General features: G+C 39.5%; 1 long non-coding RNA gene and 2 pseudogenes across 4 annotated transcripts in view; all 3 read right to left on the bottom strand.

Annotated features, from left to right (window-relative positions):
- Nucleotides 1-288: 288 nt before the first annotated feature.
- The window catches only part of LOC120601004 (uncharacterized), a 38,151-nt gene continuing 24,515 nt past the window's right edge, over nucleotides 289-13,924 (bottom strand). For all 4 annotated transcript variants that reach the window (XR_005652337.1, XR_005652340.1, XR_005652338.1 and 1 more), the window contains 3 exons: nucleotides 9,645-9,788; nucleotides 2,513-2,675; nucleotides 289-625 (listed from right to left, as the gene is read on the bottom strand). This is a non-coding gene — a long non-coding RNA (uncharacterized LOC120601004). The remainder of the gene's footprint in view (nucleotides 626-2,512; nucleotides 2,676-9,644; nucleotides 9,789-13,924) is intronic.
- LOC120601395 (uncharacterized) lies at nucleotides 909-1,027 on the bottom strand (annotated as a pseudogene).
- On the bottom strand, nucleotides 8,441-8,558 carry LOC120601287 (uncharacterized; annotated as a pseudogene).

Genomic DNA, 13,924 nt, shown 5'->3' with positions numbered 1-13,924 from the left:
TACAAGTGTGTCAAAAAGGTAAGTAACATTTTTAAAAGTATACAGAAATGCCAAGAGCTTTGTCAAGGTTCCAGGCCACTCCTTGTGGTTACAGAAAGACAGTAGCCTTCTTTTATAGAGCAATAAGCAGGATTTATAATGTTTTCTTTTTAATTTTAAAAGCAATTAATATTTACTGATTATTTTTACATATTTCTCCTAGAATTCAGCACTCAATAAATACATAGGGACTACGGTTTTGTTTCTGTAAAAAAACAAAAACAAAAACAAAAACAAAAAACATCACTGTTACTTTTTAAACATTTTATTCTTGTCTCGGTAACATTACAGACGCCAGTCTCTGGATGTCACTGGAAAGAGGTGGCGACGTTTTGCTTTCTGAGCAGCCCTGTTGCCTTCGGCACGTGTTGACTCTCTGCACGGTGCACGCCACATCCGGACACACTCTGATCAATTGTGAGGTGGTTGGCCGAGTTCGCCACACACCATGGCTTTCCACGTGTGTTTTCCTCAGCCTGTCTTTGGGTTTGGTGCTCCGGCCTTCCGTCGGCACAAGGCACATTGTTGTCACTCTCCCACCAAGGCAAAGGGGTTGTGGCATCTTAGAAGGGGCAGACTTCTGAAACTCAAAAACATCCACAAGCCCCAGCTCATTCCTTCTCTTAACTACCTCCTTTCCTGGTGTTAGTTACTGTAATAACACAACGCACCCGTACGTATGCTTCAGAAGAAATCAAATACCAAGTGTTTTCTTTCCTTTTCTTTCCCTCCCTCCCTTCCTTCCTTCCTTTTCTCTCTCTAATTTCTTTTTTTTTTAGGCGAGGCAACCCTTGGTTGACGTCACAAATTGCAAGGACCTTGTCAGCTTACAATCTTACAATCCCTTATTTTTTATTTTTTATTTTTTACGCCTACAGCACCTGGTCTTCCTAGGAAGTCTCCCATCCAAGTACTAACCAGGCCCAACCCTGCTTAGCTTCCGAGATCAGACAGGATTGGGCTTGTTCAGGGTGGCATGGCTGTAGACCCAAGTATTTTCTTAAAAGTCCAGAAACATAAACAAGTTAGTAAATTGAGTGAGAAACCACAACTCTCCCTAAAGTATGAATATTTCCATATCTACCAAAATAAGGTTCCCTTTCTTTTGCCTGCCTCTCAGGTTATGCAGGCCACTCACTCCACATCCTGGCAACAATTTGGAGCTAGTCCTAAAAGCCCTAGAACTCCTGAATCCATTTCCTTAATTTCTGCCTGAGAAGAAAAAAAAAGATCTCAGAAAAATAAATCTCTCTACTCCTTTTTTTTTCCCTCTGCTTCCAGCACTTGAAGGATGCAACTCCTGTCTTTCATTTTGGCTTGATTTCTTTCTAAACAAATAAGTAATATTCTAAAGCAGAAATTCCTGTTGTAATTGTCTTCTAATGCTTTGGATCTTAACTCAGTTCTACCTCTAAGCTGGGAGCCCAGTGCCCAGACGAGGAGCTTAAACACTTGCATCCCCATAATTACCAGCCTTGCGACACCATCTTTTGCAACTCTACTGGATGAAAAGCAGCACACTCACAGCTGTAGGTCTTATAAGCTCTGCTACACAGGCAGTCCTGTCTTCCTGGAACCATGCCATTCCTATGTGTAGGGGGTCAGCCAGGTCTGGTAGCTGAGACGGCCCCGATGTAACCTGGGTACTTCAGGCTGTGGCATGATAGCTCTGACTTGAAAGGTTCAGCCTCTACCAGCCAGTCTGGAAATCATAGACTGTCAAGGTTGGTGGGGTCTTGGAGGCACTGAGGCTCTTTGAATCTTCAGTATCACAGGCTGGCTACTGCCCAACCACTTCTAGTAACCGGAACTCACTTCTTCCAACTAATATTTAGAAAAATCTTGTTTAGAGCGCTCTTATTTACGCTAAGCTTAAATTGTGCCTTCCTATATCTTTCACCTGTAGATCTCAATTCTGTATGCTGTGACCACACAGAACAGGTCTTAAATCTATTCCTGGTGAAAGCCCTCCAAATATTTGATACAGCTGTTATAGTCCTATGTTACACACAATTGTTTTGGGTAAAGATCGCCAATTAATCAATAGAGTTTAAATTAAATTTATTTTTAATAATTTAATTTATTAATAATTTAATGTATCCCATTTAATATTAATAGTGGATCATTCCATAAATTATATTAAACTAATAGAATTTACGATGACTATGTTTTTAACTTTATACATGGGCGAGGTCATTCTGAGGCCAACGTCCAGTCTACGGTGTTGCGAACTTAGAAATTTATTTTTGTTAGTTTGCTCGGGACTGGTCTGGGGGCATGATCTATAATAATCTAGCTCATAAGAAACTAATGAACGTGGTAGAATTCCAGTTTACATCGCTGTTCTGAGGTACATGCCCATCAAGCAGACTAGGATGGTTATATGCCATCTCTTCGTGAGATAGAAAGCTTTTGAAAACTCCTTGAATATGAGGAATGAATATAATAAAAATGTTAAGCCTGAGGTACTCACTGTTCCAGATGAGCTCATGGCTGAGCAGGCTGACATACGCTTGTCAGCCAATGAGGGGAGTGGATTCTCTTTCCACAGTGCTGGAGGAAGATTCTGACCAATTCTGGATAAATGATTCTTCTTTGATATTCTTTATTGGCACAAAAGTGCACCATCATCACACCTGTATTGGACAATAGGTGTTATGGTTAGGAGTCTTGGCTCTAGTCAATATTTATTAGCCAAATGATTGAATAAATGAATCAAGGACCATCAACTAGAACAAGCTCTGTTAAAATTTGACAGAATAAAATATACTTGAAGCTATTTTATTAATTTTTAGTGAGAAATTTGAAAGCATTGTCTTTGCAGGTGAGATGTGTAAATGTTGCACACAACCACAGGCTTCTTCCTATGAGTTAAGAAACACTCCAGTTATCAAAATTTGTCACTGTTCTGGACTAAATGCTTGTATACCCCACATCCCCTAATTCATACGCTGAGACCCTAGACCTCAATTGGAGATGAGACCATGGGGGTTCGATTAGGTCATGAGAGTGAGGCCCTCACGATGAGATTAGTGGCCTTATAAGAAGAGGAAGAGCAATCTCTTTCTCTCTTTGTATGCACGCCTCAGGAAAGGCCATGTAAAGATATATTGAGAAGGTGTCTGTCTGCAAGCCAGAAGGATGACGCTTGGTCCTGGACTTCCAGCCTCCAGAGTTGTGAGAACTAAAGGCCTGTTGTTTAAGCTACCCAGGCTGTCATATTTTGTTATGGCTGTCCAAGCTAAGAGGGTAACATATCTTTCAGAGGAGTAAGGTGAGACATAGCATATCTGTTTTTATTACTTTCCATTGAAGTAATTCTGCTATCTTTCCCATCCAACTCTAGCAACATACCATGGAGGACTCTGTGGGTCCTATGCTCTGTCTACAGGAGCTGCAGGGGAGGACTAGCTGGATGGTCCCAGTCCTCCAGATAAAGAAGGATGGATGCGAGGTCATCTGCTCTAGATGGGAAGCTGAAGTGCAGTAAGGGGTTTCAGGAAGTAGAGAAGGCTCAGAACTGCGTCTATGAGCAACACCCCCAAGGAATTAACTAAGGATGAAGAGAGGAAAGTTGAGCAGCCTTGAGCTCACCACCGAGGTTATATATTATGGTTTTAGAGTTGAGGCAGTGTGTAGACTGCAACTTTATGCAGGAGCACCTAGCTGCCCAGAAGAGGGACAAAAGGATTGACTTTATCTGGCCCTGGGGATTAGCAAGGTAGTTAAGAGCACAGAATTTCAGGAGGCTTGTTGGCATTAACCAACTAACCCTGAAAGAGAATGCTTCAGAGCAGTAGTGCAGGGTCTGTTTCAAAGCAGGAACACCACTCACGTATGGGCTCGAAATGGTCTCAGCGAGTATGGGAGCATTTTGTTCTCTCCCCCATTGCTTAGGTCTAGCCTACATGAGGCTCAAGATCTTGTCCCCAGCTGACTCGTCTCCCTATATTCTCTACCCTTTGTTTAATTCCACTACTGCCTGCCCTCTTCAAACTTGAGGCTCTCATTGTAAACATTACCATACCTGACTTTGTGTCCAAGTGGTGGACAATTAAGTTGATACTCTGCTGCCACCTAGTGGTCCTTGATCACTTCACATGTCCCTGGTATCTAGGCTAGGAAGGAGGCAAATGAAACCAAGACAGAGCTGAATACTTAGATATGAGCATTCGCCGGGCCTGGAGTTCATGGGGGTTAAAAAAATAAAGAAAGAAATGATGATGGAGGAGTACAAGTGAGGACAGCACCAGAGGAGTGGCTGTGGTTGTGTGCAGCTTCAAAGGTCTTGAAGACATGAAAGTTGAAGATCAAAGAATTCAGGGCCTGGTTGTTGCAATGGCCATCCACATTCCCCCTCAGAGAGGAGCGTCTCTGCATGACGGCGCATGTTTCAACCATATTTTTATCTCCCATGCTTTCTGACACATTGTTTATAAAATTTTGGTCGAATTTGATGTTGAAAAATCACTAACGGTGACTGTAGGAAATGGAGTGGAGATGACAGCTGTGAACTGGCTGACCTATAGTTTTACATGAGCTATAGTTTCAAATACTAAGCTTTTAGAAAAAGCTATTTTCAACTTTTAACTGCCCCAACACCTCTCCACTGGGCAAATCTCCCCATATCTGGTACTTGACAGTTTCATGTACATCCTCCGAGGGCAGGAAGACCGCTCAGATGGTGCTATGTGCTTGTTGCCTGCATTGAGCGTATCACACTCAGCAATGCCCTTCTTTCCTTCCTTGCCATTTATATTCTCCACTGTGAACTTTCCGTAAGCAAGATTTTCATCTAGGAGTTCTGAATCTGGGGTTCATGGATCTCAAGGCTTTGGGGATTCCTTGAAATCAAATGCAAAATTTGATGTTTGTGAATACCTGTTTATTTTCTCTCATTAAAGGAAATTAGATTCTTAAAGGAATGTGTGGCTCATGAAACGAAACAAGCCCTTGCTTTTAGGCAGCTTGACTTCCTTCGATCCCACGCAAGTTTCTGTACCCTCCGAACTCCATCACCTCTTCCCCCATTGGTACAAGTTTTTGTAAGTTAATGTCTCTACTTTCCCATGCCTCCCCCAGAACATTTAGGATTCCTGCATATCTGTTTCCTGGGTAGCTTGGTTCTTGATTACAGTGTTCTGAGTCAGCGAGGTCTTTGGCCAACAAAGAGGGGTTCTCTTCTCCTCTCCCCAAAGGTAGAGGATTTCTAGAGATTATTTTTTCATTCCTTACTCAGTGGATTTTCTACATTTCTGCCAACTGAGAGCTCACCCCAAATCATCTGCTTAACTCATTTCTGCTGACCTTCTGATTTACTCTCATGTGGCTCATTAGCACTAGAGCCAAAGTCTGCAGTGGTCCCCACCCCTGCCTCCCAGCTGCTTGAAGGACTGACTGCTGCTTTGAGTACTTTGATGGCTACTCTGGTTGCCTCTTGAGACTGTTAAGTCATCTTTGCAGGCCAATCTATCAATCAGGTGACTTCTTTTGTCAGCTATGATAATGGATATTGCTTATTTTTTCTAACTTCTTATTATAGTAAATTTCAAGCATATAAAAATGATAAGAAATACTGTATTGAGTATAATGTATGGATCACTCAGCTTTTGTTATCTTTTTTATGGCCAATATTACTTCCACTCCTTTTCCTGATTATTTGAAGCAAATCCCAAACACTGTATTCTTTCATCTGTAAATATATCAGTATATATCTCTAAAGAAAAAGAATTCTTAATACTATACCACACCTAAAAATTAGGGGAAAAAAAAAATCCAGTCATTCGGTGTTAAATAATAGTGGTTGAGGGTAGTTCTTCTGGTACAGAAAAATTTCAGTTTCAGCCTTGAGCTGAAAAAGAAAAAAATTATAATTAAACTTTACCATTACTAAATCATCAAGCCACTGTTTAGTAGGGCAACTCAGGATATTCAGCAACTACTGCTGACAGAAATTCATAGAACTGAAGACGCTTAAATCCACAAAAGTGAATATGCTTGTTATTTGTTATTGATTCAATAACACACGACAGATTCAAATACGGCCATGTGCAATATAACGTTTGGTCTACTACGAACCGCACATGTGATGGTGGTCCCATAGGGTTATAGTGGAGCTGGAAAAAACCTAGTGCACTGCCAGTTGTGTAAAAGTATAGCACACACGATTGTGTACAGTACATAATACTTGATCGTGATCATAAATGACTATGTTACTGGCTTGCATATTTACTATACTACATTTTAAATCATTACTTTAGAGTGGACGTTTTCTACTTACATAAAAAAGTTTGCTGTAAAACAGTACACCATGTTTACCGTGTCTCTTGGTTGCATCATTTTCTCTTGTACTTGATTTAATCTTGTGTTGTTTTATAAATCTAGTGTAGCCTAAGTGTACAGCGTGTATACAGTCTACAGCACAGTAATGTCCTAGGCCTTCACATCCACTCACCACTCACTGACTCACTCAGAGTAACTTCCAGTCCTGCAAGGTCCATTCATAGTAAGTGCCCTATACAGATGTACCATTTTTTTATCTTTTATGTCATATTTTTTCCATACCTATTTATGTTTAGATATGTTTATATACACAAATACTTAACACCATTGCCTACAGTATTCAGTATAGTAACATGCTATATAGGCTTATAGCCTAGGAGCAATAATCTATACCATATGGCCTAGGTGTGTAATAGGCTATACCATCTAGGTGTGTGTAAGTGCACTCTGTGATGTACACACAATGACGAAATTGCCTAATGACACATTTCTCAGAATATATCTCCATCATTAAGTGACACGTGACTGTATTTTCTGCAGAGTATCTGCTGATGAATCATATGATGAATGACAGGCTCTAACCTCTTACTTTTCACACAAAGTTTGCAAATTTGTCCAGCTAGGCCTTTTCTGCTCCACACAAATTTTTACCTCCAAGAGTTTATACACATCTTAGCAGATTCCACTTCAGATTGTACTGAATTAGAAAATTTCTCAAATTGTCTGAAAATATTCTCACAGTTGTTCTACAGAGACTTCATAAAATCCAATTCTCTGGTCACTTTAAACTTGGCATTGACACCTCGAGTAAACAACAACTGAACAGTGTCAGTAGCATCTGTCAACTTGTTAAGGTACAAGAAAAAAAAATACTCAGAACCATTAGCCTTGTTTTTGTTTTTGTTTTAACTAACTGTCGATGTTGCTACCAGGGTTCTCAACTCTTCTACCAACTGTTTTTACCGATAGGCTAAACACATTTCTTCAGGTTCTGTAGTCAAACACAATTTAATTAACTTAGAACTGCTAAATGGCTTTTCTTGCTTGCTAACAAATGAGCCACTTGGAAACTTACTTTGGTTGTAGCTTCATTTACATTTTAATTCTTGTGAAGAAATATTCCGCTTTAATAAGAAATTCCATTTTAAGTTTCCTAATTTTTTTTTAACTGTTGCTTTCCTGTGAGTTAGAAATATTGTGATGAGTGCTTAATCTGGCAATGTTAACATATATTGTATTATTTTGGCACAGTTATAGTGTCATTGCATAACAGATATAATTTAACAACAAAATAAACCACGCTCTACAGCGACTTAAAAAGTACAACGTTTGAAGTCCACTTTTCTTGCTTTGACACAAAGGATATGTATTGGTAATATAAAATAAACTAACAGAGGTAAAATAAAATAGAACAAAATGTCACAAAATGTCATGGTAGAAAACTGTGCTTGGCATTTGAAATGCTATTTTGAATGGTTTATGACTTACTGAGCAGCAGTATAAAGTGATAAGAGTTCTGCATATGGTCTCTGTTGCAACTTTTCAAAACTGCTATTGAAACTCGAATATAGTCATAGCTAATACATAAATAAAAGAGTGTGGCTGTGTTAAATAAAACTTCATTCGTGGATAGACGTAACCTTTAATTTCAAATATTATTCACATGTTACAAGATATTATTCTTCTTTTGATTTTTTTCAATTGTTTAAAAATGCAAAACCATTCTTAACTTTTGGACCATCAAAAAAAGGCAGTGGACCAGATTTGGCCCACAGGCCACAGTTTGCCAACTCCTGTCTAGATCATTATACTTCTGAAAATTCCACAGATGTGTAAGGTCCCTGAATCTTTGTAGGGTTTATTTCCTATCACCTGAGGTGTACATCTCGGTGTACATCTTGTACCTAAGCATCAAAGCTCTAGCCACTTTCTGTTATCAGGTCTAACAGGCATGGCGTCATCAGTATTGTGACCAGTGACCAGAATGTTCAGACAATCAAGATCCATCGTCATCACCCATGATCTACCTAATTTTTTTTTTTTAGGCAAGGCAACCCTTGGTTGACCTCACAGATTGCAAGGACTTGTCAGCTTACGATCCCTTATTTTTTATTTTTTATGCCTACAGTACCTGTCTTCCTAGGTGGTCTCCCATCCAAGTACTAACCAGGCCCGACCCTGCTTAGCTTCTGAGATCAGATGGGATTGGGCTTGTTCAGGGTAGCATGGCCGTAGACATGATCTACCTAATTTAAGTAAGGATCAAACAGGTGAATTGAATGGATTATCATGTCAAGCATCACTCCTGCCTCCTTTCAGTGGCTGAGAGTGACACAAATCACCACAGAGGATCAGATCTTCAACTTACGTTCTTTGCTCAGGGATGGGGTTCAGGGTGAACTTTCAGGTGTTTACAATCACTTAGCCTTTATCAACATAATTAATTACTCCTCAGAGAACTCATGTGAGGGTTTCTAAGTATTTCCCAGCCCTCTCACTTGGGCTAGGACTCCACCTATCACTTGGCCTCTAAAAATCCCTACTCTAATAAAGAGGCTGACGCTTTTTTGGGTCACTTGGTATCCATGTCAGCTTATCCACAGCCCTCAAAATACTTGGAAATTCACTTCCCTCAGTGTATAGTTAATCTGGTAAATGTCTGTAGGACCCTTTGAGGAAGAATTGTGTTAATAGCTACTATACCTATTTGCTATGGTGTTTCAGGGGTGCTTTGGTGTTTCCTAAAGGGGACATGGCCCTTCAATCAATGGATTCTGAACCCCAAAACCACCTCAATTCTTGAAACTAGATAAGAGACCATGATTTTCCTTTGTGGTACTTACACATTCAAGATCTTTTTGGGGCATATAAATCAATCAATACCCTCGTCACTTGCCCATATATCTTGTTCCTAGGATCCCATGTTTTATCAGTCTTTGCTACATGTTTCTGAGGGTCAAGGACCCCTAGTTGTCACTCTCACCTTGTTATCCATTTGGAAGAATCGTCATTTGTGGCAATTAATGCAGCCTATTAATACCATCAATCCTACCTTCATGACAGTTATATGCTGTCAATTTGTTTCTGCTATTCCAGAATCCTTTCATAGCCACTGACACCAGGGAGCCCAGTTTCCATCAGTATTTCCTACTGTCAACCCTGGCCTACAGATGACAGACAACACTAAGTTTGACAGGATGCTGGTGTCTCCCTCGGGAAGCATCCTTTCTTGCTTTAGTGAAGAGAGTGTCCTCTGGGTCTCCTGAGAAACACAGTCATCTGGTAATTCTCTGGCATTGCATAGTCAGTTCTAACATGCCTACCTTTCTAAGCCTTTCGCCGATTCCTCTGCCAAGGAATTTGCAACATCTCCACTTCATTTGCTGTAGGCATCATTTTTCCCAAGCTTTAAGGAGATATTCCAGCAGTTTATTAGGACTGGCTCCAGGTGTCCTTGCCAGGACAAGCTGGGGGAAGAGAAAGCAACGAGAAAGGAGAGTGAAAGAATAGACCATACATCTTCTTCCCGCTGGTAAATCCTCAAAGCAAAAATCAGTTCTGAGTCGAGGGAAAGGAAACACTTTGAATTGGATGACAATTTGAAGTTTTTATTAAGACTAAAAGCTAGTTTTACATTTTAATACCTGAAAAATCAGACTGCTTTAATACCCAAGAATGAAGAGAGTCATTGGATCTGTCCACGATATCTTTAAGGGACAGGAGAGCCAACAGTTTTTGAAGGTAAAGGTAGAATAAAATGGAGCCCTTTCCTCATTGTGCATTACCAATTACAGATGCTTCAAAAAAAAACCAGTTGCACAATTGCTGAAGGGCGAAATGGTGTTGCCGCCTTCTATTTCTTTCTTTCTTTCTTTTTTTCATTTAGAAAATGGGTTACAATGAGCCATTATGCAATGTGAAATTACTAGGTAATTTGTTTGTATAAACCCAGGGGGATTAAATATGTTAAACCTACATACCATAATATGTGAACTGGCCGTGGAGACTGAGAAATAGTAACATAAGTGCCATACGAAAGTCTTAGCCATGTGCCTGGAGCTCAATAAAGAAAAAAACTCATTCATGGTATGGGGGTTGGTGAGAGAAGGTTTCATGAAGGAGACAATATTTCAAGGAATTTGAAATGCTGAGTACAATTCTGAAAGATAAAGCAGTCTTTCCAAGTAGAGGGAACAACAGGAAAAGGCATGACAGTGATACCAGAGATATTTAATTCAGATGAAACAAAGAAGCCACATAGAAATGTAATGGAAAACAGTCTGAAAAAGATATTTGTCCTGGACACAAGGGAGCAGGATTTATATTTCCTATGGAGGCAATGAGTGGTTGACTAAAGTTCAAATACTCTCCTTAGTATTTTTCAAGTAATTTCTTGAATATGATCAAGTTCTTTGTTAGAAACTAAACCTCAAAATAGAGAACCAGCGGGCAGGGACTTGCTGAAGCAGGGCAGCAACTAGAAGTAGTTATAACAAACTACTGGAATGGGAGTGACGTGGTGACAAGGAGAGCTCTAAAGTTCTCAGGCTACCAGCCAGCAAGAGATGAGCGAGAAGGAGGCAGGTGCCTGTTAATCAGGCACCATTCTTGGATTTGGCATTCTCTTCAGAGTCTGCCCACTGTCCTGCCCCGGTCTGATCCTGGTCTGAGTACAGGGTCCACCACAGTGTGGGATCCTGGGAGCAAAGGGGCCTTGTCTGTGAAATGAATCATTAACCTTCAAGTTGAATACTTGGAGTTTACAGTTAACATCAGACACTGTGTTTACATTTACAAGCATATGCTTTTCTCTCACTCGATCTTCAAAAAGAAGAAAGTTATTAGAATATTGCTAAGTTATTAGAAACACATCAATAACTATCTCAGAGTTGGTGCGGGGACGTAATATAACAACACATTTAAAGCGGTTATTACTTCCTGGCACAGGGTAGACACTCAATATTAAGTTCCCTGTCTGCTGTTTTTCTATAGAAGGGAGTGGCACAGAATAAGTAATTTATCTCTTACAAACTCTCCCTTTCAACGCTGCCTTCCACCCTAGCATGCCCAGATAATTGAAGATATTAAGTCCCTGACATTAAGTTCCTGCAAACATTGAGCATGAAATGGTTTCAGCCTTGTACCTTCCCATCCCATTCTTCTGGAACCCTCTGGTTTGATGCTGTCCCTCTATGATGCAGTACCTGGACCAGTACTCAGCTCCCCAGATATGGGCTGAGTAGTGAAGGAGAAGCAAAAGGGTTCCTTCACTTTGGCTTAGATACTACAACTCTGTTTTTCCAGGCTAAGGTTTCTTTAGAGTTTTGTTTTGCTTTTGTTTTGTTTTGTTAAGCAGCCACAACTTGCTGTTGACTCATATTTAGCTTCCAGCCAACGGAAACCCCTGCGTCTTTTTTTGTCTATGTGATGTTGTTAAGCCATCTCTTCCCCACCCAGATTCTGGAAAGTTTTTTTTTTTTGCTTTTCTAGACCTGAGTAAAGGACTTCTCATGTCTGTAAAATTCCATCTTGTTAGATTAATTTTCTCCATTCTAGCCTTTAGCACGTTAACTAACCTGTCCCATCTTCATTCTATAAAAATGAGTTACATATCTTTATCAAATGGAATTAATTTTCTAATGATATCTTTTATCAAAAACATCACTAAAAAGTTTAAATAGGACAGGAGGCAGTATGAAGCCCTATGACCTGCCTCAAAAGGCCTCCTAACAGGTCGAAAGGAAATTCAATAAGTACCATTCTTTGGGTATGATCATTCAACTGGATATGAATTCACCTAATTGATCTAGAAACCAGTTCACATTATTACACATTTTCTAAAATAAATCATGAGAGATCTTGCCGAATGCCTTGTCCACATGCACAATTTATATTGAATTCATTCCCTCTTCCGGTCTAGAAACTCTGTCTAGAATGAAAATAATTCCACTGTGGAATGACTGTGTGTGAATACTGTATTTATCACTATCTGGGGTGCATTTCTCCTCTCCATCCCTCTTCCTTACAAAAATGTTTCTAAAATGTACCCTTTTTTTTTTTTTTCATAGAGGCAGCACAGCACTGTGATTAAGAATATGAACAGTATCGACCCTGGGCTTGAGTCCTGGCTCACCCAATTATTGGCTGTGTGAACTCGGGCCATTTGTCTTACCAAACTGTGCCTCAGGTTTTCTATCAGTAAAATGGGGATAATAATAGAACCCACATCAGAGGGTTGGTATGAAAATTGAACAACTTAATATTTATAAAGCATTTAGAACGATTTCTGGCAAATTAGTAAACAGTATAAAAATTCTTGTTAAATAAATAAGTGAAAAAAGAAAATCTGGTGCATTGGTATACATGTTAGACCAAAGCCCACAATATCAAATCACAGATACCCCTCAGCAGCAGAATACAGCAACACAAAATATCACAGCAAACACATAAGCTGGGGTTTCTTTTCCTTCCTTCCTTCCTTCCTTCCTTCCTCCTTCCCTTCCTTCCTTCCTTCCTTCCTTCCTTCCTTCCTTCCTTCCTTCCTTCCCCTCCCCTCCTCCCTCCTCCTCCTTTCCTTCCTTCCTTCCTTCCTTCCTTCCTTCCTTCCTTCCTTCCCCTTCCTTCTTCCTTCCTTCCTTCCTTCCTTCCTTCCTTCCTTCCTTCCTTTTTAACAAAAACAACCTGCAAGCTATGTAACTGATGAGAGGCAGAGTCTCTGTTAACTTCCCAACATTTTAGACTCAAATGTTTTTTTAGGAGAATATATTGCACTTCCAGAACTTATGCTTTATTATAGTCCAGTATCCATATATGTATTTTTACATTAATGAACATATGGTTTCCTCTTCTAAATTGTTTTGCTTTAATTAGTACCAATAATTAAATAAATAATTTAATGCTTTTTATTACTTTTCCTTTTATCAGAAAAAATCTATATAAAGTTGAGATATCTCTTAAGTTCCTGTGCATTTTATACTCTATTTTTTTAGATTGAGGTGAAATTCGTATAACATAAAATTGACCATTTCAAAGTGAACAATGCAGTGGCATTTAGTATACTCACAATGTCATACAAACATCATCTCCATTTTCCACAACAGTTTGGTTATCTTAGAAGAAAACCCCATTCCCATTGAGCAATTACTCCCCATTCTCTCTTCTTCTAGCCCCTGGCAACCACCAATCTGCTTTCTGACTCTATGGATTTACCTATTTTGGATATTTCATATAAATGAAATCATATATGTGAACTTTTGTGTCTAGCTTCTTTCAGCAAAATGTTTTTGAGGTACATTCACGTTATATTATGTATCAGCACTTCATTCTTTTTTATGACTGAATAATATTCCATTATATGGATATACCACAATTTGTTTAACCGGTAATACACCGATGGACAGTTGGATTGTTTTCGCTATTGTAAACAGTGCTGCTATGAACATATGTGCACAGGTATGTTCTTGAGCATCTGTTTTCAGTTCTTTGGGGTCTATATCCTATGAGTGGAATTGCTGGTTCATATGGTAATTCTATGTTTCATTTTTTGAGGAACCACCAAACTGTTTTCCACAGTGGTTGCACCATTTGACATTCCCACAAGTAT

Source organism: Pteropus medius, unplaced genomic scaffold, assembly GCF_902729225.1.
Source record: "Pteropus medius unplaced genomic scaffold, Ma_sr-lr_union100, whole genome shotgun sequence".
Taxonomy (NCBI): domain Eukaryota; kingdom Metazoa; phylum Chordata; class Mammalia; order Chiroptera; family Pteropodidae; genus Pteropus; species Pteropus medius.
Note: the sequence above shows the minus strand (reverse complement) of the source record. Positions and strands in the feature narration are given on the sequence as shown.